The sequence below is a fragment of the Neovison vison genome, chromosome 5 (genome assembly GCF_020171115.1).
Source record: "Neovison vison isolate M4711 chromosome 5, ASM_NN_V1, whole genome shotgun sequence".
In the NCBI taxonomy this organism is placed as follows: Eukaryota; Metazoa; Chordata; class Mammalia; order Carnivora; family Mustelidae; genus Neogale; species Neogale vison.
In genome coordinates this window covers 8,231,638-8,256,691 of record NC_058095.1, presented here as the reverse complement: position 1 = coordinate 8,256,691, position 25,054 = coordinate 8,231,638, and the positions used below count along the sequence as shown (strand labels likewise).

The window sequence follows — 25,054 nt, the reverse complement described above, 5'->3', positions numbered from 1 at the left end:
CTCCTTCCGAGAATAGAACCACTCACCACTGTCTGTCCGAGTAAGAATGCTGAACGCTCCTGACTACTCACGTGTAATTGGAAATTAAATCTAGTTGGTCCCCCAAATCTCTTGACCACTCCCTCCTTGGCAGCCCCAACGGCATGCCATTTCTGTAGCTTCCTTTGCCCAGAATTTGGAAGATGACCTTACCTGGTCTTCCTGCCACCGGCCTAACTGCCTATATTCTATCCTCTCGTCCTTCTGGCCTCAAACACCTCTCACCCCCTCTCATCCCCACGCAGGTCAAGGTCTTTCCTGGCTTCTTACTGACAACTGGATGAAGGTATTTTTTTCATGGTATTGAACTTGGTATTGAACTTCCGGTGAACTTGGCCTCTTTGCTCTGGCCTGCCTTCATCTCACCTTGGCCCCCCCCTTGGTGTGATACTCCAGGCATCCGTAACTGCTCGCCCCACCCCGCCCCTGTAATTGCTTCCCACCCCCCACCCCCGGCTCTGAGCAAGGCTCTGCCTTGACATCTGGGCTTCTCATCTTTCTGAAACAGTTCATCTCTAACCCGCTCTCCCTCTGACCTCTTGCCTGTCTTGGGCGAGGAGTGGGTCTCCGCTCTGGGACCTCATCTCTTGAGAAGCGTCTCCTGACCGCACCAGAAGATTCTGGTGCTCCGTCTCGTGGCATTGGGGTTGTTTCTCTGCCCCTTTCTTTCCTCCAAGGGATGAGTCCTGTTCTTTGACCTTCATGCTCCAAGAGCTGAGACCCAAGCAGAGTGAGTGCGCCTAAAACTGTGTGGAGTGAATGCGTGAATAAACGACCTAGAAGAAGGAACCCGGCTCCCGGTCTTTCGTCTCAGAGAGGTACAACGGAGAGCAAACGTGCCAGCAGAAGGAAAGAAAAGAGGACCTCAGCAATAAATGCAGCCAGGTCCAAATAGGAAGGTCTTTATCTCTAGAATATTAGTTTGCAAGTCGGATCATACAACTAGGGGTTTTGTAAGAAGAACCTCGATGATGTGTGAGTCTCTATTATTTGAAGGATGGGACAGCTGAGATCAAATCATCCCCTAGATTCGTGGAGTGTCTACTGGGTGCTAAGCCTCCTTGCCCCTCTGACTCCATTTCCCCACCACCCCTGAAATAAAAGCCTTGCCTCTGAGCATCTGGCCACTGGCCCATGGCTCCTGGAGCAGACTGGTCTACACCCCAGAGAACAGAAAATCCCCCCTACATGCTGGGCTGCTGCTCCCACAGACCCTTCCTACCCTGACGTCAAACTCCCTGAAACGGTTCCTTCCCTCCTGGTCGTGGCAGGAATTGGCGGCTGCCCCAGACCAGCAGAGACGGGAGATGGGGCCAGGGTGACTTAGCAAGAAGCCGAGGCTGGGCTGGGAGAACAAGAGCATCCAGGGGGAACCGGCCCGGAAAGGGCGCACCCCGATTCCAGTCTGGTTTTCCAGTGTCTAAAATATTTAGCTTTTTTCAGACCTCTGGACAGGCAAGGCTCCTGGGAACAGAGCCACATAGAAGGAGGTAGTGCAACAGAAATGGCTTCAAAGAAAAAAAAAAAAAAAAGAATTGTATCATGTTACCACTATTCTCGAGCAAGGAATCCTAGAATGTTTTAGCCCATTTCATATAATTTGGGGGGTACCCACAGCGAGGCGATATTGGACAACTTCACAGGGAGAAGCCCCCTACTGTCATCTACCTCCCAGATTTTCACCCCTTTCTGGCCCCCACCTCACCCCTCAGACCCACCAAAGGATCTTGGAGTTCAAGTACACATAAACCAAGTCTCTTCCATTCCCTCTCCAGATCGTTGTCAAACCGCTGCCCGAGAACAGCCAAAGACAGGTGCCACCTTCTGGGTGACTCCTTTTTCGAATCACCAAACCTGAAACCAGATCTTTCTATAGCTTGCCGAACTCAACGGTACGTGCTTGCATGTCGTGCCATCTAGAGAGGGTCCCCCGACCCCCGGACACCAAACCGATCATTCCAGGTGTAGAAAATGTATCCGGTTGTTTCCTGCTCCCTCAGGCCAGGGTCACCACCATTTGTTGGCAAGTGGGCCAACTTCCAGGGGTGAATTTTATTATGACCTCTAAAGACTTTCGTTAACAAAATGGAATCCCGGAAGCCAAGCTAAGGAATATTTATATCGGACCCTTTGTTAGGCACTTGTCGTGAACTGGGTCATTTAACAGCGACCAGAGACTTTTTGTCTCGTGCTGTAAGGAAACTTAGGGAAAAGCGACACCTGCCCACCCCCATCTCGGACACCTGCAACCAGCCCCAAGCAGGCAATGCGGAAGGGAAGCACATACCTTCTAGACCTCTCCCTGTGACTGCCTTGGGTGCTCTCTGCTTTATTGCAAACCAGGCGCTCTCTCAAACACTACAGAGCTTGAAACTCTTCCAGAGTGTCCTACCTCTGGCCTTCTGAGCGTGACCTCTTGGACTTTGATCTCTGACTCTTAATAGGCTTTGGATTTGTTTTTGCCTTGAGATCCTTCCACTCTGCTCCAGGCCCCTCAAAACCAGCAGAAGGGGCCACAGCAAACGGCTCCTGGGAAGAATTCCCACTCCCTGAAGTCAGTCCTACTCACACACGGAGGGTGCCGAGTGGGGAAGGAGGGCCAGAGAGCGAACTTGGAGATGGATGGACACACGTCCCAATGTCAAGCCATGCCACCGCGTGCCCTGTTTCTGCTGCGTCAAGCCCGAGTTTGGTCCTTCTTCAAAGCCAACCCTTCAAAGAGTGGGATAATGCCCTGGCCAGCAAGGCGATCCCCTCCTACTCAGTTCCTGGAAGCATTAGCTCATCAGAACTTTCTTGCTTGCTGCTGCACAGAAGGAGCTAAGGGGGAGGCGTGCCAGAGGCTCTCAGCTGCCTTGCCGGTTTGAACAGACCTCCCTCCTTCTGCTGAGACGGTAGGTCTTCGGGAAAAGGAGTCCCAGCTGACTAGGCTGCCTTATTGTTCCCCTGAGGTTGCCTGCAGGTCCCTGTCCTTTCCCTCCGCACCCCCTTGGCCTCTCCCCTTCCCCACTTTCCAGGCTCTCCTCCCTCCCCTTTCCCGTTCATTAGCTCTTGTCCTGCCCAGCAGACAAGGAGTTAAACATTCAGTAGAGGCACAGGTGCTAACAGGGAAAGTGTGGGCTGGAATCTAGAATGATCTGTCACCGTTCCAAGAGCTTCTTTGGGTAAGGAGTGATCCCAGATTTCACTAACAGTCTCCAGGTGAAAATCCCATAAATCTAGAAACTGTGAAACTCAATGGAAATTTAATTAAATGAGTTAATATATGTGGAAGGTTAGGGACAATGCCTGGCACCTAGTGAGCCATGTAAACACTTTGAAATGAATAAGAGTTTGGGGAAGTATATATTTCAACATCGCAGCTGTCTGTATGTTCCAGAACCCTTGCAAATGGTTATTTGGCTGGGTGTCTGTACACTCCAAGTCCCTGCTCTGTCTGTCACCAGTCCTAAGGTGTTTCTCTCCTGTTTCTTTCCTTCTTTCTCTCCTGTCCCCCTAAGAACCTGTGAGTCAGCGCACATGGCTAACGATCCCCGTCTCCTGTTCTCACCCATTTGCCTTCCTCTCGGATCCAGTAAAAAGTCTTGATTTCCCTGAACCTTGGGTCGGTGCGGCTTATGTGGTGTCTTTCCTATCGCCTTGGCTGCAAACACATTGGTTTTATAATAATAACCATTCGTTGCTTTAGAATCAAGCTGTAATTAGAGAAAAGCACTGGAAAGCCCGTCTAAAGTAAGCTTTCCTCTCCCAAGCACACAGGCAAGCGTTCTGGTTGGGTTTTGGCAAAGGGTGGCCCTGGAAATCTCATGGAGAAGAGGTTGGAGGTGTGGAGGGAGGTGAGAATCTGGGGGCTCTGACCTCTGCACTGGCCGTGAGTGGGCTCAGGGCGGCCGTGCACCTGCCCGTGAAAAGTGTAAGCAGCCTCCACGGCACTAAGAATTACCTTTAGTGTCCTTCAGAGTCACGGCTCAAGGGGGAGAGGGGAGAGAAGCAAGAAGGCTTTCTTCTTCCTAATTCACGCTTCATGGGGAAAGGAAGCAGGTGTCTAAGAAAGCCGGAAGCTTCCTTCACCCAGATGTGCACGGGGCCCGCGCTTGCTGCCAACCTCCCAGCTTTGCTAATCGGACCAGGCTTGTGCCGGGCCCTGGCTGTGCAGGGCTCCAGCTGACTCTGCCCAAGGCCCTCCTGTCCTGTCCCCCAGGAGAAGGGAGTGACAGATGCCGTGCTCCTGAGACGTGATGAAGATATGAGTCAGAAGAAGTGGGAGGGAAATCCGCTCCAGGTTTCGGGGGCAGAGGGGAGAGGGTGCCCCCAGCTGGATGGGGCTGACGGTAAAGGAAGGGGATCCCTATGGAAAAAAATATCAATGTCCCCAGCTTCCTTCTTTCTAACCTACACTGATATTTCAGAAATATGCCCGATAAAGAATAGTCAGGTCCGAGAGCCGAAGAGCCATCTCTGGACATGTCCTGAGTGCTCACTCCGCGTTTCACGCTGTTCTCGGTCCAGGCTGATGAACGGACCGGGGCAGGTTGGATGGGAACGAAGAGGTCAGGGTGCTGACCTGATTTTTATGTGGTCACGCCATATCATATCTGACTTCAAGCCGTTCTCAGGTACCACTGCTTTCGCAGATAAGCAAACTAAAGCTCAGAGAGAGCAAGGAAGTTACCTACGACACACAGCAACTCAGTTGGCTGGTAAGGCTTCACCTCTTTTGGCCCCTAGGACGATACAGTGTGCAGGGACACTGAAGACCTGGGGCATGAACCCCACATCTCTGTCTCCGGCAGGGGGCAGGGGGACATTGACCTCCTCACAGCTCCCCATCACATTGTCACCTGTCACCTGTCGGGATGGCCACATCGCTGACATGACTCACCTATCTCGGTGTCTCCGTCCGGGTTACAGTCCAGGGTCTGAGACGAACAACTTCCCAGTCCTGCAAAAATCAAAGGAAACCAAGTGAGCAAATATGTATCCACGATGGGAAGGTTTTCAATCAAACACAGTGAAGCTTGAGACTATAAAGCCTCATTATTATTATAAAGGAAAGGGACCCACGGCTGATAGAAACACTGTATCGTCTGCCTCCCTGTCTTTCAAACCAGCAACAGGAGAAGCAATCTGTGGTCCGTCCAGATGACTATAATATTCAGCACTGAAAAGAAAGGAGCTAGCAAGTCGCGAAAAGACACACAGGAACCTCAAAGGCGTGTCACATGGCGGAAGAAGCCAGTTGGAACAGGATGTATGTGCTCTGATCCCAATTCCATGACATGGCGAGAAAGAGAAAAGCTATGGAGAAAGTAAAAGGACAAGGGTTTGCCAAGGGTTAAGGGAAGGGAGGGGTGAGGGGGTGGAACACGGTGGGTTTGGTGGGCAGTGAAACAATTCTGCAGGAGACTCTCATAGCGAGTGCATGTCCCTGTACCTTCGTCAAAACCCGTAGAACGTGCGAGACTAAGAGCAAACTCTCACGTAGGCTGTGCTCTCTGGGGGATAGTGGCATGTCCACGAGGCTCACTAGCTGTAACAAACGTCCTTCTCCGGTCAGTGGGGGCGGGGGGGGGATGTCGAGAGTCAGGGAAGCTGTGCATGGGAGGGGTGGGGTATATGGGGAATCTTTGTTTCTTCTTCTCAGTTTTGCTGTGAACCTAAAACTGCTCTAAAATAAAAAAGTCTCAAAAAAAAAAATTCCTATGGCAATAGGAATCCATTTCAATCCAACCAACATTGAATTGACTTGCTAGTTTCAGCAAAATAACTTCGTTTTCTCCTTGACATTTGCCAGTTTCACTTTGCACAGTTTTCTGTCTCCTGTTTTATTTTGTGGAAATACAAGGAAAAGTAGCAAGTGGCCCCTGATCCTAGGAGAATGTTCTCGGAACGGCGGTGCACACATTTCAACCCACCCGGGTGGGGGTGCGAACATTCTTGTTAAAAATGCACATCCTTGGGGCGCCTGGGTGGCTTAGTCGTTAAGCATCTGGCTTCTGCTCAGGTCATGATCCCAGGGTTCTGGGATCAAGTCCCACATCGGGCTCCCTGCTCAGCAGGAAAGTTGCTTCTCCCTCTTCCACTCCCCCTGCTTGTGTTCCCTCTCTCACTATCTGAGCTCTGTGTCAAATAAATAAACAAAATCTTCAAAAAAAAAAAAAAAAGAAGGCATATCCTTGGGCCCTCCCCCAATCCACAAATTCGGGTCCTCTAAAGACAGGGCCAGGTGATCTGCATTTCCACGACTTCCCCACGTGACCATGTGTGCTCAGGTTTGGTAAAAACCACCTCCTCGGGACCAGGAGCCTGAAGAGCCTCTGGGAGGAAGCATGCCGGCAGGACTGTGCCCCTGACCTTCATAACCTGAGGTTGGCGGGAACCGACACACAAAGGACCACAGACATCCGGGGAAGAGCCGGTGGCCTGGACCAGTGCCTCCCCTTTCCGAATGATCGTCACATCTGAAAATCTACAATTGCTGTGTCTGGTCCCTCCTAGACTCATTCACAGTGGTCTCCCCAGCGCGGGGCTGAGCAGGCGACATCGGCTGGACCCAGAGACGACACAGCAGCAAAGATTTCCCAAAACCTTGCCGCAGGGATTTACTCTCCGCTCGTGGGCATGTGCAGCTTTCCCTGTGGGCCCCACGTGGAGAACCCCAGGCTAGGCAGCTGAGCGATCCAACTCAGAGCTTGGACAGGTCTCCTTGGCCTCGGTGGAGACAGTGACCCCAGGGAGCTTTTTAACCTTCTGCAAACCAGGAACATTCTGTGTCTAGAAGTCTCAGCTCTAGGGAGCCCCACTTGCTCAGGGCGGTGTCACCAGCCCAGCTCAGTTTCCAGGATACAAAAACGAAGCAGCTAAACACTGAGTTCTCGAAAGGGAACCAGGCAGGGAGTGAAAGGGAGCCCGAGGCCTCCCGAGGTCTGCAACCCCAGCTCCCGCCCCAGCATTTGCCTCTCCACGGTTTAGAGGGCCCTGGGTGCCATCACCACCCCCGACCCCTCCACCCCCACGGATGCAATTTCTTTGACTTTTATCTCTTCTTTGAAATCCAAAATGCTCCTGAAATTGTGGGAACCCTGATGCACACACGCTGGGGCTCGAGTTTGCTGTGGCAACATATTTTCAGAGACTGGATGGCTTCCATTCTGGAAGCTGGGGGCTCGAAATCAGGGGGTCGGCAGGGTGGGCCCCTTCCAAGGGCCCCGAGGGAAGGATCCATCCAGGCCTCACTCTTCGGCTTGTAGACGGGCGTCTATTCCCTGTGGCTCTTCACGTCCTCTTTTCTCCGTGTGTCCCTGTTTCCAGATATCCTTTTTGATAAGGACAGCAGTCGTACTGAGTTAGGGCCCCTGCTCTCATGATCTCACCTTGACTTGATCACCTCTGTAAAGATGCCATCTCCAAATATGGTCACCTTCCGGTAGACCGGCGTTAGGGCTCCAAAGTGTGAATTTTGAGGGGGACGGGGGACACGGTGCAGTTAACCCACCATATTAAGCAGTTGCCTTCCTTTGGGACAGAAGCAAAACAAAGAGAGCCTTAAGGAGAAAGGCTGCTGATCAGAAAAGGCCCTGAAAGAAGGGACCGGTAGCCCCCAGAGCGGTGGGGAGAAGGACATACACTCAGTCTGAGTGCCCAGTGGTCCTTACCTGTCTTCGCTTTGCCAGTACATTTGCGACTACTTCCTCAGCACCTGCCCCTCCACACCTGCCCCTCCATAGGGTGACGGGCACACTGCTGCTCCACAGCTGAAGGAAGGGGACAGAATGGGGAGATACGCCCTGACCCCCTTTCTCCAAGTCCTCAGTCACCCTAACAACCTGCTCCCACACTGAACGCCCCCCCAAGCCCAACGTGTGACATCGCCTTTGCTTCTGGGTTGCCCTAAAAATGCCTTCCAGTTGTGACCAGGGGGCGGAGCCTGTCACCTTTCATACATTTTTCAGTTCTTTTGGCAACAGGCTAACCCGAAGTCCAATACCAGTTCTGTCACTTACCACCTGTTTGGCCTGGAGCAAATTACTTAACCTCTCTGTGCCTGGGTGTCTTTGTCTTCCAGGAGAGATGATGGTGAGCCTCTGTGTTATTGGAATGATTCAGTAAGAGAGGATATGTAAAATGAATGTGTGTGTGTGTGTGTGTGTGTGTGTGTGTGTGTAAGGCTGGGATTCCCTGCTGTTCTGAGATGCACAGTTCCTGCTCCTCTCCGTGTGTGTGATGGATGCCTGGGGCTCCCAGCACCTGCCCTGCACAGAGGAAGGTACTAGCAAATGTTCCCCTCCAAGTGCTGACCCTGAGTGAGCCCCAGACTTCTTGTCTCTGTGCCTAGAAGCCAGGGACCATCCCCACCTCTGCACCCCGTACTTTTCCTTGAAGCCCCAAATATTCTTTTTTTTTTTTTTTTTTAAGATTCTATTTATTAGGGAGAGAGAAAAGTGAGAACACAAGCAGAGGGGAGGGGCAGAGGGACAAGGAGAGGGAGAAGCAGACTCCCCCACTGAGCTCGGAGTCCGATGTGGGGCCTGGGATCGTGATCTGAGCTGAAGGCAGCCGTTTAACTGACGGAGCCAGCCAGGTAGTCTGAGTCCCAAATATTATTCTGAATATACCAATTCCTTGGATCACCTTAAAGGAAAAACCCTCTAATAAAGACTGGGCAGTTACAGCTGGTGGGGTGAATTATGTCTCAGAACTTGAGGACGTCCCCGCATCCCCCCCCATCATCACCCCGAGAGTTCTGGGGGTCCCGATTCCTGGGGCGCCAGATAACCTCTCCATGTATGCGGCAAAGCCAAGCCAGATCCTCTGTCCCTGCTCCGTGCTTGCTTTTGAAATCCGGCCCCCAGGTGAAAGAGTTAACAGAGCTTCATTGCAGGAGGATTTCTCCATGATCTGGACACACGTCCCAGGGATCAGGGCTGTGGGAGGTGGTGCAACTTGTGGCAGTTTTGTGGCAGTTTTGCTCGGGCCCTTGGCCGGCAGCGCACCGAGCTCCCAAAGCCCGATCGTTCACGTCGATTTCAGATTTAATTAAGAACAACCAAGCCGAAGCTGAGGCCTCTGCGGAGCCATCACCCAGCAGCTCGGAGAAGGTTAGAGAGATAAGTATCTTATCATGAAACAGAAAGCTGGAAAAGGTTCCCATCACCTCAGTAACCAGCAGGGTGCAGAGGCCCGGAGTCTGGGCTCAGAAGGAGTCAGAGCCATGCCTGTCTGGGGCGAGGGGCAAGAGGAGGTATGAAAAGTGCCCTCCAGAGTGGCCTTGAAAGGATCACCTTCCTCCTGTCCCCACAGGCAGCAGGAGAGCCCCACAGGCCTCTCCACCTCCCTCCGGACCTCTGGGGCCCAAAGACTAGGCACCATCTCTCACCTCCTGGCAGTGTGACTTAGGAACTGATGTCTGGAAAGGGCTTCCAGGACGAAAGCACAGAGAATACAAAGGGGAGAGAGAAGGAAGGAGACACAGACCAGGTGGTCCCTCACCTCTGGATGGAGAGGCCCCAACAGGGGGAATGCATGGGGAAGGATCAGTGCCTCAGCCAATCAGCCAGAATGCCGGGTAATTTCCAAGTGTGGGTCATAGGCTCCCACCTCAGAATAGCCCTCAGTTCTGGGAGGCTCCTGATCAATCCCGATTCCTAGGCTCCATCCAGACTCCAGAAAAGACCATCAAAAGGGGCCAGGAAATGTAAATTTTAAAACATCCTTCTGATGATGCTGACCACACGCGTTTGGAGGCAAGGGCGGCCTAGAACAAGGATTGGCAAACTCTAGCCTGGGGGCCAAAGGTGGCCCACTGTCTGTTTTGATAAATAAAGTTTTATTGAGACCCAGCCATGCCCACTTGTTGATATGTTGTTGATGCCTATTTCTGCAATACAGCAGCAGGACTGAGTGACCGTGACCCTCAAGAACCCGCCCCTTGGGGCGCCTGGGTGGCTCAGTGGGTTAAGCCGCTGCCTTCGACTCAGGTCGTGATCTCAGGGTCCTGGGATCGAGTCCCGCATCGGGCTCTCTGCTCAGCAGGGAGCCTGCTTCCTTCTCTCTCTCTGCCTGCCTCTCCATCTACTTGTGATTTCTCTCTGTCAAATAAATAAATAAAATCTTTAAAAAAAAAAAAAAAAAAAAAAGAACCTGCCCCTTTCGGGGAAATGTTCACCAGCTTCGGGTCTAGAAGAGTGACAACCTTAGCACTACAATAGAATCACCTGGAAAGCTGCAAAAATTACTGATGTGAACCACCCCTGATCAGTTAAGTCAGAATGGGGGTAGCGGGAGCCTCAGGCAGGGATAGATTTTTAGATTTTTACGTTGCTAAGGTCCACAAAGTGGGGAGAAACCCTGTGGACTTAGAGAGTGGGCAATGATTCAGAGTTAGTGCTCCCTCCTCCCATGGCAAATGGTATCGACAAATACTTAAGGAGGATCTTCTAGGAGAAATAAAACCCCAGTTCTAAGAGGGGACTCCGTCATACCTGTGTTCTACGGTTTATAAGACTTGTTTTGCAGTAAGTGAAACTTGGCAGTTTTCTTTCTTGGACACCAAGGCCTGCTCTGTCCTTGAGGAGACATCCTTGATTTCCTTCCAGTGGCTGCCCAGCGCTGGCTGGCCCACAGACTGGTAGCCTCAGAGGCAGTTGGAGGAGCTACTAGCAATCCGGGCTCTGGATCCTGCCCAGGAACTATGACTCCAACTCTCTGCAGCCTGGGAAGAGTCTCCAGGTAGTTGCAGAAGCTTCCAGACTCGGGAACCCCTAGAAGAGGTCTCTTTGAGGCATAGCCGGAGAAAATTTCACGTCAGCCAGGTTGAAGGTGTTCTTCTATAGCCAATAACGTCAGAGTCATTTTTCCTGTTAATGATAAGAATTGGGAAGGGAGCTGACCTGGGTCCACTTCTTGGCTCCCGGTAGGAAGTCAGACCAGAAGGCCATGATCGCTTTTAACGGCGGCCTGCGTGCGTGTACATGTGTGCCTGTGTGCGCATGCGTGAATATGAGACTGTGCGAGTTGTTGAGCCTGTGGGAGCCTGAGGGTGAACCCACGTCGTTGTGGGTGAGTGTGTATGAAACATCCCTACACGAGAGACGGTTCTATCCCACGAGGAAGAGCTTGGGTTCTGCAGGTGGGCAGCCGGGCGGGGCTGGACGGGGGCGGGGGGAGGGAGACGCCAAAGTCCCTCGTGCTCAGGGTCCCCTGCCTCCGCTGGGTCGTGGTCCCACTGCCAGCCTGCGGGTCCCTTCCACCACGCCCCTGCCCTGTGCTGTCACTTCTCAAAGGCTGTTTCCTCATCCCAAATCTCGGGATCATAACAAATCCTTGCTGATAGAGTTTGGAGAGGAAAGATGAAGAAAACATTGAGAGAATGCTCTTAGGTGCACAGTTGAGGAGGCCGGCAACTGCTCATTTGTCCTTCTCATGAAACGTTTAGGGAGAACCTGCTCTGGGCAGGTTCTGTTCCAGATCCTGGAAATAAAGCACGGCACATGGGGCACCTGGGTGGGTTAAAGCCTCTGCCTTCGACTCAGGTCATGATTCCAGGGTCGAGCCCCGCATCAGGCTCTCTGCTTGGTGGGGAGCCTGCTTCCCCCTCTCTTCCCCCTCTCTGCCTGTCTCTCTGCCTACTTGTGATCTCTGTCTGTCAAATAAATAAATAAAATCTTTAAAAAAAAAATAAGGCATCGCACAAAATAAAATGAACTCCTTGCCCTCACGGAATGTGTGTTCTAATGGGGATGGAAGGGGACAGGAGCACACACAGACAATCAACTAACGGTACTGTGCCTTCAAATGGCTCTAAAACCTGTAAAGAAGAGTGAGCAGGGCCGGGCATCATGTGAATACGGGCATGGACATTGGTCATCGTTCCAGAAAGGATGCAGCAGACATATCACTGCTTCCCCAACGTGGATGTCTCATCGGCTTGGCTCCAACATTCCCAAACTTCCTGGGACTCCAATATAGTTATTTGTGGTTAAAAATCGAGCATTCTATCGAGAAAGCTATGCGAAACAAAACAAACACACACACAAAAATAAAGTAGAAATGCAAAAACAAACAAACAAAAAAAAACCCACACTTTTGCTGGAGGTTTGTTTGCACTGGCTTCTCTGCCAAGAGGGAATATTTACCCACACGCACAACAAGGGGGCGGGGCCTTCCAGAACGCAGCCGGAGCCGGCCCCGTTGCCAAGGCTGACAGCTTCAGGGACGGCAGGGACCCCGAGCCTACCCCTCCAGAACCCAAACCCTCATTTGCAGCGTGTAATTCTAGACGCACCGAAGACAGAGAAACCAAGATTGTGGCAGCTTTGGCCAACCCCACTCCCAGGGGGCGTTTTGTAATGGAGGAAGAAGATTTTGAAATAACTCTCTTCTGGCCAGTGAGAAATAAATCTCAGTTTCTGGTCAGAGGCTGAGACTAACTGACTCTGGGAGTCACTCAGGAGAGAAATCCACCATCCTTCCCCTGCTGAGTCCCATCTGCACGCCGGGCCGCCAGGGAAAGGACCATTTCCACACCCAAAACAAGCCGGCTTTTGAAAGGGCCCTCCAGGAATCCAGAAGTCAGATGCTTGATGCTGGCCGCGATTTCCCAGCCTTCATCCATGTTGGCTCATGTACACTATGGCCCGCGTGCAAGTTTCGTTCCCGGGGATCGACCCCACGCATCCCCTGCCGCACCTCCTACCTCCAGCACACGCTCTCTCCCAGGGGCAGCCGGGAGCCCATTAGACAGTGTCAGTAAAAGTCCTTTTAAAAACTGCTGGATACAGGGGCACCTGGGGGGCTCAGACTGTGAAGCGTCTGCCTTCCGCTCAGGTCATGATTTGGGGGTCCTGGGATGGGGCCCCACATCGGGCTCCCCGCTCAGTGGGAGAGTCTGCTTCTCCCTGTCCTTCTGCCCCTCCCCATCCCCACTCATACTCTCTTGTGCTCTGTCTCAAATAAATAAATAAAATTAAAAAAACAAAAAACTGCTGGAAACAGATACTAAGTGAACTGTTGTTCTTACTCTCCTTTCAGATCATCAGGACTCTCTGCCCCGAGTCCGCATAGACACACCCCGCACGGGGCACCTAGCCTGTTGAACACTCAGAGGACTGTTTGCGTATATTACCAGTTTCAGGGCTTCTCGTGTGGCAAAGAGATTCTGCCACACGGGCTGCACGCTAAAGACATTCTGGATTCCTCTGTTGATGGCCACCACACCTTTCCTCCGAGCTCAAGGGCCAAAAAGAGACAGACCATGGAGAGAAGTTATTTCCACTTGGATTTTAACATTGAAGCAAAGAAGACCCCTTAACATACATTTACTGAGCACTCACTGTCCCCAGATGCAAAAAATGTAAAACAAAGATGTCATGTTCCCTTCTGTCCTTCTAGGAGTGCAGAGTTCATAAAGATAACAGATGAACAAATGTATTTTAAAATGACAATGACATCCACCCTCCCTTCTCTGACCATTCAGATCTTATGTGATCTGGTCCCTACCTACTTTTCAGAACATATGCCACCCGACCTTTGCCTCATTCACTCCACTCTAGCTGGTCTTCTGGCCAGTTCTTGAACATGTTAAGAATGTTCCTGCCTTGGGAACTTGGCATTTTCTATTCCCTCTGTCTGGAATATTCTTCCTGCAAACATGCCAATGGCTTGCTCCCACACTTCATTCAGTCTCTGCCCTCCTGTGTCCCTCTGATGAGGCTCCCCTGCCATTCTACTTGCGACAGCCCTGTGGTTTCTCCGTCTGTCCTCTTACCCTGCTTTATTTTTTTCTCAGTGTATCACTGTCTGGCATGAATGGTACAAATCAATTTATCATCTGTCTCCCTCAGTGCAAGTAAACCTTGTAAGTGCACCAACTTTGCTTTTGTGTTCCCTGCTATATGCCTAATGCCTAACACACAACAGATATTTATTAAGCGAATAAATAAATGCTGTAATAAAATCAGAGTGCAACACAATCTGTCCAACCCAGTCCCGGGCTAGGAGAAGATTATCTGACTTTCAGTGTCTCCCTTTCCTGGAAAGTCTCCCCAACCACAGTCCTAAGGATCAAATTGTATTTCCCTGATGACATTGATTGTAAAAGCTGGAGATGCACTTCTCCGAAAAAAGAACTTTGCACCAATGTACAGTGAAATCTCAGAAAACTGTTCCAAATCATAAAAATACAACATGGTGTTTTTCTAAAATATTAGCTGCAGAGTTGCAGAAGACTCAGATGTGAATGCCCAGCAATAAGGCAAAACAAAGTCAGCATGGGGCCACGGAAGTGGGAGAAGGAACCAGAGTATCTTCTATCAGTCCCTCCGCCCCTTTACTCCCCAAAGCAGTTGCTAAGATAGATTATAAGGACTCTAGCCATCTGGAGGCACAGTCTACAAAGTAAATTCTAAAACTTACTGAGAAAAGCTGGGAAATACAAAACGAAGTCAATGAGAGCATATTTCTCTACTGACACCAAAGTTTCAAAGCTTAGAGAAAGCATCGCCACCAGCCTGTGGCATGCGGCACGCAGACCGAGCCCTCCCCAGCGGTCTACTGCAGCGGCACAAGCCTCCTTTTTGACTTGCCCCTGGGTTCAAGACACATTGACACGGTGGCTGGCTTTTAGAAATTTGTTATAAAGATGATGTGACCAACTCAATCTTATCAGAGAAGAAAGAGCGATGATTCAAAATGCAGCAGGAAGTGAGGAAATCAAGGAGACTCACCATGGAGAAGTTTAGGAAAAAAAAAAAAAAGAAGCGTATTTATTGAATCTGATGGAAAAGGGATGCTGTGAAGTCAAGTGGGACGCATGCAAGTGAGACCCATGAGTCCCCCGGCTTGCTCTGAGCCCAGTCCACGCCAGCCACTGCCACGGGGACCCCTCTGTGGGCAGTGGAACTTGTGTCAGAGGAAGAGTCGTGGGAGCTAACGTCTCACCGCCGTTCCCGCTCTGCCTTGAGGGCTATAGGACACCGGTCAGAGAGCACAAAAAACCCACAGCAGCCTTAATAATAATAACCTGCCGCTCCAAGAGCTTCCTGGGTCAGCAGGACACTAAGCCTCTCACATTCACGATCTCGGTTAATCTGCCAACACTTTAGGAAACCAAAAGTGGACTCCCCCCGCCTTCCAGACCCTGCACCGCCCTGGGCTTCAAACCCGGGCCTGACCGACCCTTCGGACAAAGAGACCCTCTGCCCACCTGCTCCCTGTCTACACAATGGCCTTCACCCTTTCTACCCCGCACCCCTCACAGGGTCACTGTGAGGGATAAATGACATGGCTTGTCGAAAGTACCTCATGGGGTGCCTGGGTGGCTCCGTCAGCGAAGTGTCTGCCTTCAGCTCAGGTCATGATCCCGGGGTCTTGGGATTGAGCCCTGCATTGGGATCCCAGCTCGGTGGGAAGTCTGTTTCTCCCTCTGCCCCTCCCCTGCTCCCTCTCAAATACATACATAAATCCTTTAAAAAGGAAGACAGTGCTGCATAAATGGGAGAGGGTGGTCTAGTTGTCCCTTCTTCAGATCTGCACAGCAGGCCTCTTCCGGGCCAGTCCTCGTGGTGACCAGAGAGACGGAGGTGAAGTCCTCTGGGGCATGCGGCCAGCGGACGATGCAGAGAGAAGCAAGGTGAGTGTTACTAAGGGCTGGGGGTGGGGGGAAGCAGAATGGGCCAGGGCAAGTGACAGTGAGCTGGGGAGAAGTAATTTTGCACAAAGTCAATGGGGAGGGCTTCCCTGGGGAGAGAACCTTCGAGCACATGACACCCATCCCTGGAAGATCACTTGGGGCGCCAGAACGGTACAGGCCAGTGGATGAAGCCTGGTGAGGGGAAGCAGGGGCATGAGATCGGGTGGGCACCCAGGGTCGAGAGGGTCTTGGGACTGTCTTCCTGAGAGGCAGGAAGTGGCAGGGGTACAGCAACCCGGGGAACCTTGGAAGGGATTGCTCTGGCTGGTCACAGAAGCAGGCTCTTGCTCTCTCGGGGGCCAGCAGCTCCTGAGCTCCATGAGCCGTGCAGAAACAGCTCAGGCTGACTGCACCAGCACTCTGTCCTGGCCTTTGACTCCTCTCTTTAGCCCCCTTTGCAATCTGCACGTTAGCTGCTGAGTACAGGGACTAGGGAACAGGAAGTTTGCCCAGGTGCCTCCCACCAGCTTCCCCCACTCCCTGCTTATTTGCATGAGATAACAGCAGTGGGTAATTCATTGCAACTGAACAACAGAAACCAGAGGATGGAGAGCAAGGGCATCCCAAAGCAGGAAATGATAAGGGTGAGAGGTAATGAGTGAAAGCCTAAAGGGGGCTGGGCTTCACCAGGGTGCAGACTAGACTTAACCAAATGTGATTCTCCACGTTCCTGCGAGCAACACCCAATGCAAAACTATTTGCATGCAGCCGCTGTGTATGGCATCGGCTAACTCCGCAAGGGGACACCTAATTCAAAGGCACGGAATAATGGCCGGATCGGCTTCCCGCCACATGCATGAGCTCCCAGGCGTGAGGTTCAGGCATGGCAGTAAGTGGGTCCGCACAGTTCTGGTTTCTCTCCTCGAGGTCAGTCTTCTGGAAGGGGATCTCCTTCCCAGGATAAGAGCCAGTACCGTTGCTTTACTCTGGGGTGATCCTTGGCCACAGAGGAACCAGATTCTAGACTTCTTTCAATGCTGGACCCTCCGTGCATGGTACCAAGAGGAATTGCATGGGGGTAAGGAAGGCAGTGATTTCTCATAGAAGGTTCCTGTTCACCCTCAAAAGGAACCAACCTCGCGGACAGCTGGATAACAGATCTCCAGCCTCTATGGTCACGACACATTATATTTCTGCTGTTTCAGCTACTGGATCTGGGGTTTGTTATGACAGCCCAGGGAACAGGTGTACTCACCAACAGCTCACACTCCACATCAGGTCTCTAACGCTCATTATGTTTCCCTGGGGCCTTCCCTGACGCCCTGCAGAGGACACTCAATGGAACAGAAGCTTGGACAGCTCCCGTATGGTGCTGAAAGGTGTTGGGCTCTCGGCTCCTGGTTCTCCAGTGAGGGCTGGGAACATGCCCCCATCACTGCTCACTTTGTCCTAGGCACTGTGTAAGGACTAGTTCGTTTCATCCTGGTGGTGTTCTTTCCCTACCTCACAGGTGACGAAACAAGGACGTTCGTTGGTACGTGGTATTCATGACAGATGGCAGGGGAATCTGGAACATCTTGGCCAAAGAAGAGTCCTCCTGACAAGAGCTCTGCTCGTAGTTCGTGGGCGATGGAGCTCGTGGAGCCGTGAGCTCTCCTGACCCAAGGAAACACATCCCAGAGGAGGAGGAGGTAGGCGGTCAGGCCGCAGATCAAGCCTGGCTCTGCCCTCCCCCCCGCTCCACCCCAAACAGCCATTTGACCTTGGGCACATGGATTCCAGAGCTTTTTCCACGAGGAGGGTATTAGCCAGAAAGTCCATGTGTCATAGGACATTCGGCATCCCTAGAACCCAGCCACCTACACATTGCAAACAACACCTTCCCAAATGGCCCCCCAAATCCTTCTACGCATTCCAAATATCCCTTAGGGGACAGTGTCCTACCTAGTGGAGAGCCACCCAATCACCTTTTCCTGCTAGAATGAGAAAGAGACTATCCTTTTGTCTAGGTCATGAGAGCCTAGGGATTCTCCATTTCCAGAGAGCGAGCTTTCGCAAGCTCAGCACCATTGACGCTGTGGACAGGATGGACGTCTCTCATGGGGGTCTGTCCTGTGTGTTGTGTGTTTGACTACATCTCTGGCTTCTACCCATCACGTGCCAGGACACCCCTTCCCCAAGCTGTGACCATGAAAAATGCCTCTAGACATCCTCACATGTCCCCTAGAGGGCAAATCCCTCCCAGTTGAGAACCACTGATACAGAACACTCAGTACGAGGTTTGCAGTAGTGCTAGAAGGATTATAACTATTACGGTGAAGACACCCAGCTTTCCTCCGATTCCGTTCAGTGACGGCAACAGATCAATTCAATCAGATGATGAGATTGGCCCACGAACCCCCGGCAGACCTGCCTTAGAGGAACAGCCCGCAGGCTTCCTCCAATTCTGAAGACGGAGGGTATTTATTGCCATTGTCCTCCTCTTGCCAATTTTAAGAGCCCTTAGCAGAAGCCCCAGCCTCCCCTCCGACCTCTCCCTCTCCATCAGCTGTCCGATGCTCCCCGGCCCCTCCCCCACTTGCCATGCCATCTCCAGCCTCTCCACCACCGCCCGAGGCGAAGTGCCCTGTCTCCTTCCACACACCCTAGCAGGTTCTCGAGAAAGATCCTGGTCTTCTCCTCTTCCTCCTTCAACCCTTCCATCTCCTCCTGTCAAGACCACATTCCCCAGACACCACGCTGATGTCTCCTGACTCTCAAACTCCCCTCTCTCATCTTTCACCTTCCCCCATGGGCAGCCTTACTTCCCGCGTCCCCCAAGGTGTGTCACCTGTCCCGTTGCCTGGGTGTCATGCGTTCTTGCTATGTCACCCCGAGTAGTACATGCCTTTCTCCCCACTCCTTTCCCGTTCCTCCCATCCTAGCTCAAACTCCGCTTTCCCCAAAGCCTTCCTTGTTCATTTCTCCAAACCCCAGTGACATTTCCCTTCATCACACTCTATGACAGCTTTGGTCATTCCATACAGCAGAACCCTTACCCATTGTTTAAATCCAGCATTGCCCCCCTCTTTTTTTTTTTTTAACCCTGGAATGATTAGATGAACAAAAATACTATTTCTATGGTATGAAGCTCAGTCAACCCCCCCTCCCACGCCATCCCACTGAAGACACCTGGCTTGTTCTGTCCTTCAGATTTTTACTTAAATGTCATCTTCTTAGCACCACCTTCTCTGACCATCATATTTAAAGTTGCAACTCCCTCCCAGGACTCCCAGGCAGCCCATCCCCCACCTGCAGGGACTTGGCAGCTAAAGGGATTGATGAGCTTTTGCTAAATGAGCTGCGGCTTTCACGGAGCTTATGTGAGCCGACAGAATTCCTTGGACATCAACTACATTCATGTCACTCCCTTACTTTGTTCACAGTTCAATATCAGATCTGTTCTCAGTATTTTATGATGACTCCCCCTCAGTGCCCGCGACCTTGACTTTAATCTCAAAGGCAAGAGTCTCCTCTGGGTCTTTTTCATGGAACATTTTATTCTAAAATTTTTTGATTCACAGAAAAGCTGTGGGGTTGGTGTGGCAAGTTCCCGTACATCCTACCCCGTTTCCCCTATCATGAACACCTTCCATTACTGTGGTTTATTGAACCAATATTGATGCATTATTATTAAATGAAACCCATACATTTTTCAGATGCTCTTAGTCCTCCCTGATGTCCTTTTTCTGTGCCAATTTCTCAGCCAGGATACATCACACATAGTCACCATATCTCCTCACATGCTTCTTGATGTGACATTTTCAAGCTTCCCTGTTTTTCGTGACCCTGGTAGTTTTGAGGAGCACCCCTCAGATATTTTGTAGAATCTCCCTCTAGTTTTATTTGTCAGATGTTTTTTCTCCTGTAAGAAGGTAGTTACAAGTTTGGGAAAGAAGACTGTGGAGGTGAAGGGCCAGCCTCATCATCTCATCTCAAGGCTGCATGCTCTTGACATGTTTTATTGCTGTTGATTTTGACCTTGACCTCCTGGCTGAGGTAGCATTCATCAGACTTCTCCATTGAGAAGATCCCTCTTTCCCCTCCTTTCCTGGCTATGCTCTTTGGAGGGAAGTCACTAGGTCCTATCTCCTTGATGGTAGAATATCTACATAAATACTTTGAAATTCTCCTGCACAGAGAAGGGCCTCCCCTGATTATTTGTTTACTCGGTCATTTACTTACATCACTATGGGCTCATGGGTATTTATTTTCTACTTTGGTTTATAATTCAATACCACGTTATTTTCTTGTTCAAACTGTTTCAGCTTTGACCACCAAGAGCTCCTTCATTTTGGTTCCTGTGATCCTTTGCCATACTCCCAGCCTTGTATGCATGGGTGTTTTGGTTTTGGTTTGGTTTGGTTTGGTTTGGTTGTAGTTTAGGCATTCCCTTGCTTTTTGGCACTAAATGTCCTCCAGGCTCATTTTGGATATTTCCTGTCTCGGCCCTGGGATCAGCCATCTATCCAAGGACCTTGGTTCTTCTTACTGGAGAATAGGACCAGAAACAAAAGGTGTTCGGTGTGCACATGGGCAGTGTGGCAATGTGAATTCTACATCCTCCAACAGACAGCACAAGGAGACATATGCATATACTGATCCTTGTTTGTACACACACACATTTATAAATGTTTCTATACGTAACCATCTGTGTCCATATCAAGCTAACCACGAGTTCAGACTGATACTTCCAACTCTCATCCATCACCACACAGATCACTCTAGCCTCCTCCCGTTACTTATCGGAAGCACCCACTCCAACAGTGAGAAGCTGGGCTCCTACCATCCATGGTCCATCTACTTTCCTGTTCAGTTCCAGTAACCCTGTAGAGCAGTAGGAGAACGATTAACCAGTGTCCCCATGGGGACCAACTTTAGGAACCAGAGTAGCATTACGTGTGTTCCCTTTGCTTTTAGTCTTACAGAGGCATTTCCGAAGTCACGTAGGTCCACACCTTTCGCTCCTTAACCATTCTATGAGAAGGTTGTGTGCATTTCCAACAGTTAGTTTCTTCTATCACATTTTGCAATCCATCCTAGAATCCTCCAACCTCCCAAATAATTTTTTAAATTTAAGATTGATTTATTTATTTCAGAGAGATAGAGAGACAGAGAATGAGCACAGTTGGCGGAGGGACAGAGGGAGGGAACCTCAAGCAGATTCCCCACTGAGCGCAGAGGCGAACACAAGGCTTGATCTCCTGACCCATGATATCGTGACCTGAGCCAAAATCACAAGTCAGATGCTTTACCAACTGGCCACCCAACAGCCCCCCAGATAATTTTTTTCAACTGTGTACATTAAGGTTTGCTTTCTGGGCTGTAAAGTTCTATGGGTTTTGACAAATGCCCGGAGCCATGTGTACACCATTACCGAATCTAATAAACGTTCCATTGCCCTAAAAATTCCCCTGTGCTTTGCCTATTCAACTGTCCTCCTGAACCTCTGGCAATCACTGAGGTTTTTTTTTTTTTTCTTCTGTTTTTGCTATCTGTATCTTTACCTTTTCCAGAATATCATAGAAATGGAATCGTGAAGCATGTAGCCTTTTTGGACTGGTTCCTTTTATTTAGCAATATGTGTGTAAGATCTACCGTGCCTGATAGTTCATTCCTTTTTGCCACCGATTAAGGTGGGTACCTACCCAGGCTTCTTGACCCATTTCACCTATGGGAGTACATCATAGCTGCTCCCAGTTTTTGGTGATTGTGAATAAAGCTATTATAAACATTTGTGTGGGGCCCAAGTTTTCAAATCAGCCAGGTAAATATCCAGGAGCATGCTTGTTGGATTGCAAGGTCAGACTATGTTTAGCTCTGTAAGACCTTCTCTGTTTATTTGGGACTTTTATTCATTTAGTCTGGTTGGTTGTTTTTAGGAAGGCTCGGTGCTGAGACAGCTACAGACAAACATTTGATAAATAGTATTTTATGTATCAAGGATCTAATAGTGCTGGTTCTAGACTCCGTTCCTGGGAGAGCAGGTTTGATTGAGGCTGAAGGAAAGGACGTCCAGGGTATAACCCCCTTCATCACCAGAAACAAGGAGTCAGGCTGCCTCAACATCAAATCTGCCCATGGGGTCATACACTGTGTCTCTTTCTGCACCTCAACTCAGCTGTGCCTTGTGGTTTCTGAGATAACACATGTGAAAGGAATATTAATCACTATTAACTGCCAAATCCTCAGTTAATGTTAAATTGTGTGGCCCAACTGAAAACCTTATTGTCTCCATTTGATTATTTACTGTATCCTCACTCCCTAGGCAGCTGTTTTCCCAAATCCACTCTTGCTGCCACACCCCAGAGTGAGGAGAAGCCCATTTTTTTCCGGGGGGGGGGGGAGTAGTGTTAAAGAGCCTGAGCTCATTTACAAAATATCAGATCTTTCCAGCAGGATCTGGCTCCCCTCCCATGCTCTGGAGGATAAAAGATCCTGTCCTCCTCCTTTTCCAGTGTGTCATGGGATGGAGGGGACCTGGGATGTGTCTGGATTGTCCTGCCCAGATTTATCCCAGAGCTGTGGGTGGGGGACTTGAGCATGCATTCAGAACCCCTAGATGTTAAAACTCAGACTGCTAGGACCCATCCCCACAGTGGCTTATGCAGTAAGTCTGGGTTCAGGAGAACTTTCTAGGTGATGTTTTTTTCTAAGTTTCCAGGTGATGAGATGCTATTGGTCCTGGACATGTCTTTTTTTTTTTTTTAAGATTTTATTTATTTATTTGACAGACAGAGATCACAAGTAGGCAGAGAAGCAGGCAGAGAGAGAGAGGAAAGCAGGCTCCCTGCTGAGCAGAGAGCCCAATGCGGGGCTCGATCCCAGGACCCTGAGATCATGACCTGAGCCGAAGGCAGAGGCTTTAACCCACTGAACCACCCAGGCGCCCCAGTCTTGGACATGTCTTGAAGAACCACTTCCCCCCAGAGGATTATCTTTCATGTAATCAATGTGCCCAGACCATCACTAGGACTTGCCTTCACTGCTCAGAGGGAAGACAGAGTTGGGTGGAAGAACTGGGGAAGGCTGGGCTGAGTGCAGGGCAGGAGGGCCAACGAGTCTGGCACATTGACGCGGGGCACAGGAGTCCCCCTGCTGCTCTGGAGAGGGCTTCCTCCTGTGGGAATATCAGCTTTGGGAGCAGAAATGGACTATGGTGGCCAAAACGCCTTTGTCGTAAAAAGGAAGGATGAATTCGGTGGGTGGAAATGACTCACACAGCCAACCAGGGCAGAGCCACAGTGACCTCCATTTTCTGGCTCTTTCTATAGTAGTAGAGCTACTTGTCCTTGCTCGAGGCAGCACAGGTGACTTCTGTGCTCAGAGGTGAGGAGGCCAGAAGCAAGCCTGTTCCTGAGAGAATGGATGCTTGAGTTGTCATCGCAACAGGAAGTGAACAAAACAAAGCTGCTCCCTCCATCCACCCCTTCCACAGACACACAAGCACACAGGGGTTCACCAGGGTCAGCACTCCAAAGAGACAGGGTGGGAGGTGGGCAAGAGGGAAGATGAGGCATCATTGCTTCTCGGAGCAGTAACTCGTGCTGGACCACGCAGGATAAAGAACTCCAAGCTTCTAGAAGATGAGACTACCAAACTTCCCAGTAGAAAAACCAAAGATACTTTCAGCCCCTCCCTCCAAAGAAGAGAACCCTGGCCTTCCTGTTCTTGTGACCTTGGACGTCACTCACCGGAGCAATTCACTGTACTTGCGGAAGACGAGTAACTTCCTGTCACCGTGTCTGGAACCCGGATCTCAGAGCACCTCTAAAAGGAGAGGTGAGGGACGGGCAAAGGAAGGGAACGGGGGGGGGGGGAGGGGGAACTGGGTGGGACTTTGGCTGCTTTTCCTTAGACTTAAAATATTATTAGATGATTTCTTTGAATTTCTAACAAGCAGGTTGAAGTTTAAATTACAAGATCTCTAACAGAGTCAGAATCCAAATGGCCCAGGAGTCCACAGACAACAATTGCCGCGGCCGGATGGGTTTCAGGTTCGTTCTTTGGGAAGACAAAGCTCCCATTGAGTGGTGGGGAGGAGGAGAGCCCCGGGGAGGGTATTCGTTACCCTGATCCCCATCCCCATGGCCAGGGGAGGCCGAAGAAGGAAGAAAGCCCAACTGGTCCATGGGCTCCTGAGGACGACCATTCGCAACGAGGCACATACCTGCTCTTTGGGACCTCTCCAGACCAGAAGACCTCTCCGGGCACAGAAGACAAAGATAAGAAAAGAAAGAACCACGCCCAGTGATGCAAGCTCATGAATTCGACAAAAATAAAAAAGCACAATCTTCCGAGAAGTGACTGGGTTCTTGGTAGCAAAAAACCCTGCCGTGATTTGTGTGAGAGAGGAGAGATCCTGCTGAGGTCTTCTGGGAGGTTTGGTTCACACGTCCCTCATTTTGTTGATGCACGATGTGCAAAACCCTTCAGCCAGAACTCTGCATTTAATCCCTTCTCTCAGAGGCTGTGCAGTCACGTGGCCATGGAACCTGGGTTTGGGGTGAGGATTTCAGTCCCGCTTGGGATAATTAATAATAAATTACGCCCAAGTCCCCTGTGTCTCCTGGGGCTTTTGTGAGCATTCAAATGCAAACATATGTAATTGTCAGCAGCAGAGAATCTGCAACTACTGGTCATCTGTTCCCTCATACCTTGAGAGAAGAGGCTCAGAACAACATGGCGACTTCCATTAGCCTTTGACCACGCTTGGGATCATCCGCCACTGAAGGACCTTCAGCCGATTGCTTTCTTGCTCAAGTTTCAACATTTCCAGTTTCTTCTCCAAAACAGCTGGTCCCAATCTACGAAATAACCCCTTTGCACACTTGAAGACCATTATTAAGATTCCCCTTGGCCATAAACATATGAAGAAGTGTTTAACAGATGAAAAAAAAAATGTTTAACCTCACTGGTAATCAAAGAAATCCAAATCAAAACAACAAAATGCAATCTTTGCCTATCAATTTGGTAACTTTTTTTAATGATAGTACTCCATGCTGGTGAGAGTCGGGTAAGGCGGCAATTTCGTACATTGCTGGTGGGAACATAAATTGGTACAGTCTTTCTGGAAAGCAATTTGGCAATATGTTATCAAGACCCTGAAAATTGTCCTTACCCTTTTACCCAGTAATTTCACTTCTGGGAATCTATCTCAAGGAAATAATCAAAGAATCGGACACAGATTTCTGCTCCGTGGGATTTGTTCTCGTACATGGTATTTTGGTTTGGGGATAAGTAAAACCACCCAGAAGTTCAGGGATGCCGTGACACATATTAATAAGTTATTAAAAGTCATGTTAAGGAGGAATATTCAAGGACATACAGAGCGGTCGCTATAAAATG

General features: G+C 50.3%; 1 long non-coding RNA gene across 2 annotated transcripts in view; it reads right to left on the bottom strand.

The window, feature by feature from the left end:
• Positions 1-25,054, bottom strand: part of LOC122906035 — a 105,843-nt gene that overhangs the window by 62,546 nt on the left and 18,243 nt on the right. For both annotated transcript variants that reach the window (XR_006384510.1, XR_006384509.1), the window contains exon 2: positions 4,922-4,981. This is a non-coding gene — a long non-coding RNA (uncharacterized LOC122906035). The remainder of the gene's footprint in view (positions 1-4,921; positions 4,982-25,054) is intronic.